Below are 6,910 nucleotides of genomic sequence, written 5' to 3'. Positions count from 1 at the left end.
TTTTCATGACGACCAAAGAAAAACGACAGTGTTACCCCTTATGTTTTATTTGACAAAGACAACAGTGTTGCCCCTTGTGTTTTTTTTCATGACGACCAATAAAAAACAACAGTGTTACCCCTTATGTTTTTTTTCATGACGACCAATAAAAAACAACAGTGTTACCCCTTATGTTTTTTTTCATGAGGACTAATAAAAAACAGTGTTACCCCCTATGTTTCATTTGATAAAAACGACAGTGTTACCCCCTGTGTTTTTTTTCATGACGACCAAAGAAAAACAACAGTGTAACCCCCTATGTTTTATTTGATAAATATCGACAGTGTTTTCCCCTTATATTTATTTCATGACGGCCCATAAAAAACGACATAGTTACCCCTCATGTTTTTTCCATGTTGACCAATAAAAAACAACAGATCCCTGCCGACGTTTTTGCAGGGATCCGAACATGAGCTGTTTAGAGTGTTAACCTCCGAACTTAACAATGCACCATCAAGACACCGGTTAAAGTCATCACAAAGGTTATACTTGACTTTATAATTTGCATGAATTAGAGATACGAGTCTTCCAACCGAGGTCATCTACCAGACTTGAACCCCGGTCTCCAGGGGCTTAGGCAGAGTGCACTCCACTGCACCACTGAGGCGATGACATTACACAATAATCAATCATCAATAAAGACGATATACATGACATTAAAATGTATGTGTGTATTTCTATTATTTCCCTTATGTCTTTTTTTCATGACGACCAATGAAAAAACAACAGTGTTACCCCTTACCTTTTTTTTCATGACGACCAATAAAAAACAGCAGTTACCCCTTATGTCTTTTTTTCATGACGACCAATGAAAAAACAACAGTGTTACCCCTTACGTTTTTTTCATGACGACCAATAAAAAACAACAGTGTTACCCCTCATGGTTTTTTTCATGACGACCAAAGAAAAACGACAGTGTTACCCCTTATGTTTTATTTGACAAAGACAACAGTGTTGCCCCTTGTGTTTTTTTTCATGACGACCAATAAAAAACAACAGTGTTACCCCTTATGTTTTTTTTCATGACGACCAATAAAAAACAACAGTGTTACCCCTTATGTTTTTTTTCATGAGGACTAATAAAAAACAGTGTTACCCCCTATGTTTCATTTGATAAAAACGACAGTGTTACCCCCTGTGTTTTTTTTCATGACGACCAAAGAAAAACAACAGTGTAACCCCCTATGTTTTATTTGATAAATATCGACAGTGTTTTCCCCTTATATTTATTTCATGACGGCCCATAAAAAACGACATAGTTACCCCTCATGTTTTTTCCATGTTGACCAATAAAAAACAACAGATCCCTGCCGACGTTTTTGCAGGGATCCGAACATGAGCTGTTTAGAGTGTTAACCTCCGAACTTAACAATGCACCATCAAGACACCGGTTAAAGTCATCACAAAGGTTATACTTGACTTTATAATTTGCATGAATTAGAGATACGAGTCTTCCAACCGAGGTCATCTACCAGACTTGAACCCCGGTCTCCAGGGGCTTAGGCAGAGTGCACTCCACTGCACCACTGAGGCGATGACATTACACAATAATCAATCATCAATAAAGACGATATACATGACATTAAAATGTATGTGTGTATTTCTATTATTTCCCTTATGTCTTTTTTTCATGACGACCAATGAAAAAACAACAGTGTTACCCCTTACCTTTTTTTTCATGACGACCAATAAAAAACAGCAGTTACCCCTTATGTCTTTTTTTCATGACGACCAATGAAAAAACAACAGTGTTACCCCTTACGTTTTTTTCATGACGACCAATAAAAAACAACAGTGTTACCCCTTATGTTTTTTTTCATGACGACCAATAAAAAACAAGTGTTACCCCTCACGTTTTTTTCATGACGACCAATAAAAAACAACAGTGTTACCCCTTATGTTTTTTTTCATGACGACCAATAAAAAACAACAGTGTTACCCCTTATGTTTTTTTTCATGACGACCAATAAAAAACAACAGTGTTACCCCTTATGTTTTTTTTCATGACGACCAATAAAAAACGACTGTGTTACCCCTTACCTTTTTTTTCATGACGACCAATAAAAAACAGCAGTGTTACCCCTTATGTTTTTTTTCATGACGACCAATAAAAAACAACAGTGTTACCCCTTACCTTTTTTTTCATGACGACCAATAAAAACCGACAGTGTTACCCCTTATGATTTTTTTCATGACGACCAATAAAAAACAACAGTGTTACCCCTTATGTTTTTTTTCATGACGACCAATAAAAAACAACAGTGTTACCCCTTATGTTTTTTTTCATGACGACCAATAAAAAACAACAGTGTTACCCCTTATGTTTTTTTTCATGAGGACTAATAAAAAACAACAGTGTTACCCCTTATGATTTTTTTCATGACGACCAATAAAAAACAACAGTGTTACCCCTTATGTTTTTTTTCATGAGGACCAATAAAAAACAACAGTGTTACCCCTTATGTTTTTTTTCATGAGGACCAATAAAAAACAACAGTGTTACCCCTTATGTTTTTTTTCATGACGACCAATAAAAAACAACAGTGTTACCCCCTATGTTTCATTTGATAAAAACGACAGTGTTACCCCCTGTGTTTTTTTTCATGACGACCAAAGAAAAACAACAGTGTAACCCCCTATGTTTTATTTGATAAATATCGACAGTGTTTTCCCCTTATATTTATTTCATGACGGCCGATAAAAAACGACATAGTTACCCCTCATGTTTTTTCCATGTTGACCAATAAAAAACAACAGTGGCACCCCTGCCGACGTTTTTGCAGGGATCCGAACATGAGCTGTTTAGAGTGTTAACCTCCGAACTTAACAATGCACCATCAAGACACTGGTTAAAGTCATCACAAAGGTTATACTTGACTTTATAATTCGCTTGAAATAGAGATAAGAGTCTTCCAAAAGAGGTCAATTACCTGACTTGAACCCCGGTCTCCAGGGGGTTAGGCAGAGTGCACTCCACTGCACCACTGAGGCGATGACATTACACAATAATCAATCATCAATAAAGACGATATACATGACATTAAAATGTATGTGTGTATTTCTATTATTTCCCTTATGTCTTTTTTTCATGACGACCAATGAAAAAACAACAGTGTTACCCCTTACCTTTTTTTTCATGACCACCAATAAAAAACAGCAGTTACCCCTTATGTTTTTTTCATGACAAATGAAAAAAAACGACAGTGTAACCCCTTATATTTTATTTGACAAAGAGAACAGTGTTACCCCTTATATTTTTTTTCATGACGACCAATAAAAAACAACAGTGTTACCCCTTATGTTTTTTTTCATGACGACCAATAAAAAACAACAGTGTTACCCCTTACGTTTTTTTCATGACGACCAATAAAAAACAACAGTGTTACCCCTTATGTTTTTTTTCATGACGACCAATAAAAAACGACAGTGTTACCCCTTTCCTTTTTTTTCATGACGACCAATAAAAAACAGCAGTGTTACCCCTTTCCTTTTTTTTCATGACGACCAATAAAAAACAGCAGTGTTACCCCTTACCTTTTTTTTCATGACGACCAATAAAAACCGACAGTGTTACCCCTTATGTTTTTTTTCATGACGACCAATAAAAACCGACAGTGTTACCCCTTATGTTTTTTTTCATGGTGACCAATAAAAAACAACAGTGTTACCCCTCATGATTTCTTTCATGACAACCAATAAAGAACAACAGTGTTACCCCTTATGTTTTTTTTCATGACGACCAATAAAAAACAGCAGTGTTACCCCTTATGTTTTTTTTCATGACGACCAATAAAAAACGACAGTGTTACCCCTTATGTTTTTTTTTAAGATGACCAATAAAAAACAACAGTGTTACCCCTTATGATTTTTTTCATGACGAACAATAAAAAACAACAGTGTTACCCCTTACCTTTTTTTTCATGACGACCAATAAAAAACGACAGTGTTACCCTTTATGTTTTTTTTCATGATGACCAATAAAAAACAACAGTGTTACCCCTTATGATTTTTTTCATGACGACCAATAAAAAACAGCAGTTACCCCTTATGTCTTTTTTTCATGACGACCAATGAAAAAACAACAGTGTTACCCCTTACGTTTTTTTCATGACGACCAATAAAAAACAACAGTGTTACCCCTTATGTTTTTTTTCATGACGACCAATAAAAAACAAGTGTTACCCCTCACGTTTTTTTCATGACGACCAATAAAAAACAACAGTGTTACCCCTTATGTTTTTTTTCATGACGACCAATAAAAAACAATAGTGTTACCCCTTATGTTTTTTTTCATGACGACCAATAAAAAACAACAGTGTTACCCCTTATGTTTTTTTTCATGACGACCAATAAAAAACGACTGTGTTACCCCTTACCTTTATTTTCATGACGACCAATAAAAAACAGCAGTGTTACCCCTTATGTTTTTTTTCATGACGACCAATAAAAAACAACAGTGTTACCCCTTACCTTTTTTTTCATGACGACCAATAAAAACCGACAGTGTTACCCCTTATGATTTTTTTCATGACGACCAATAAAAAACAACAGTGTTACCCCTTATGTTTTTTTTCATGACGACCAATAAAAAACAACAGTGTTACCCCTTATGTTTTTTTTCATGACGACCAATAAAAACCAACAGTGTTACCCCTTATGTTTTTTTTCATGAGGACTAATAAAAAACAGTGTTACCCCCTATGTTTCATTTGATAAAAACGACAGTGTTACCCCCTGTGTTTTTTTTCATGACGACCAAAGAAAAACAACAGTGTAACCCCCTATGTTTTATTTGATAAATATCGACAGTGTTTTCCCCTTATATTTATTTCATGACGGCCGATAAAAAACGACATAGATACCCCTCATGTTTTTTCCATGTTGACCAATAAAAAACAACTGTGGCACCCCTGCCGAAGTTTTTGCAGGGATCCGAACATGAGCTGTTTAGAGTGTTAACCTCCGAACTTAACAATGCACCATCAAGACACCGGTTAAAGTCATCACAAAGGTTATACTTGACTTTATAATTTGCATGAAATAGAGATAAGAGTCTTCCAACCGAGGTCATCTACCAGACTTGAACCCCGGACTCCAGGGGGTTAGGCAGAGTGCACTCCACTGCACCACTGAGGCGATGACATTACACAATAATCAATCATCAATAAAGACGATATACATGACATTAAAATGTATGTGTGTATTTCTATTATTTCCCTTATGTTTTTTTTCACAACGACCAATAATAAACAACAGTGTTACCCCTTATGTTTTTTTCATGACAAATGAAAAAAAACGACAGTGTAACCCCTTATATTTTATTTGACAAAGAGAACAGTGTTACCCCTTATGTTTTTTTTCATGACGACCAATGAAAAACAACAGTGTTACCCCTTATGTTTTTTTTCATGACAACCAATAAAGAACAACAGTGTTACCCCTTATGTTTTTTTTCATGACGACCAATAAAAAACAATAGTGTTACCCCTTATGTTTTTTTTCATGACGACCAATAAAAAACAACAGTGTTACCCCTTATGTTTTTTTTCATGACGACCAATAAAAAACGACTGTGGTACCCCTTACCTTTTTTTTCATGACGACCAATAAAAAACAGCAGTGTTACCCCTTATGTTTTTTTTCATGACGACCAATAAAAAACAACAGTGTTACCCCTTACCTTTTTTTTCATGACGACCAATAAAAACCGACAGTGTTACCCCTTATGATTTTTTTCATGACGACCAATAAAAAACAACAGTGTTACCCCTTATGTTTTTTTTCATGACGACCAATAAAAAACAACAGTGTTACCCCTTATGTTTTTTTTCATGACGACCAATAAAAACCAACAGTGTTACCCCTTATGTTTTTTTTCATGAGGACTAATAAAAAACAGTGTTACCCCCTATGTTTCATTTGATAAAAACGACAGTGTTACCCCCTGTGTTTTTTTTCATGACGACCAAAGAAAAACAACAGTGTAACCCCCTATGTTTTATTTGATAAATATCGACAGTGTTTTCCCCTTATATTTATTTCATGACGGCCGATAAAAAACGACATAGATACCCCTCATGTTTTTTCCATGTTGACCAATAAAAAACAACTGTGGCACCCCTGCCGAAGTTTTTGCAGGGATCCGAACATGAGCTGTTTAGAGTGTTAACCTCCGAACTTAACAATGCACCATCAAGACACCGGTTAAAGTCATCACAAAGGTTATACTTGACTTTATAATTTGCATGAAATAGAGATAAGAGTCTTCCAACTGAGGTCATCTACCAGACTTGAATCCCGGTCTCCAGGGGGTTAGGCAGAGTGCACTCCACTGCACCACTGAGGCGATGACATTACACAATAATCAATCATCAATAAAGACGATATACATGACATTAAAATGTATGTGTGTATTTCTATTATTTCCCTTATGTTTTTTTTCACAACGACCAATAATAAACAACAGTGTTACCCCTTATGTTTTTTTCATGACAAATGAAAAAAAACGACAGTGTAACCCCTTATATTTTATTTGACAAAGAGAACAGTGTTACCCCTTATGTTTTTTTTCATGACGACCAATGAAAAACAACAGTGTTACCCCTTATGTTTTTTTTCATGACAACCAATAAAGAACAACAGTGTTACCCCTTATGTTTTTTTTCATGACGACCAATAAAAAACGACAGTGTTACCCCTTATGCTTTTTTTCATGACGACCAATAAAAAACAGCAGTGTTACTCCTTATGTTTTTTTTTCATGACGACCAATAAAAACCAACAGTATTACCCCTTATGTTTTTTTTCATGACGACCAATAAAAAACGACAGTGTTACCCCTTATGTTTTTTTTTAAGATGACCAATAAAAA

The sequence above is a fragment of the Gadus macrocephalus genome, chromosome 21 (assembly GCF_031168955.1).
Source record: "Gadus macrocephalus chromosome 21, ASM3116895v1".
NCBI classification, from domain to species: Eukaryota; Metazoa; Chordata; class Actinopteri; order Gadiformes; family Gadidae; genus Gadus; species Gadus macrocephalus.
The sequence above is the reverse complement of the archived record's forward strand: the minus strand, read 5'-3'. Positions refer to the sequence as shown.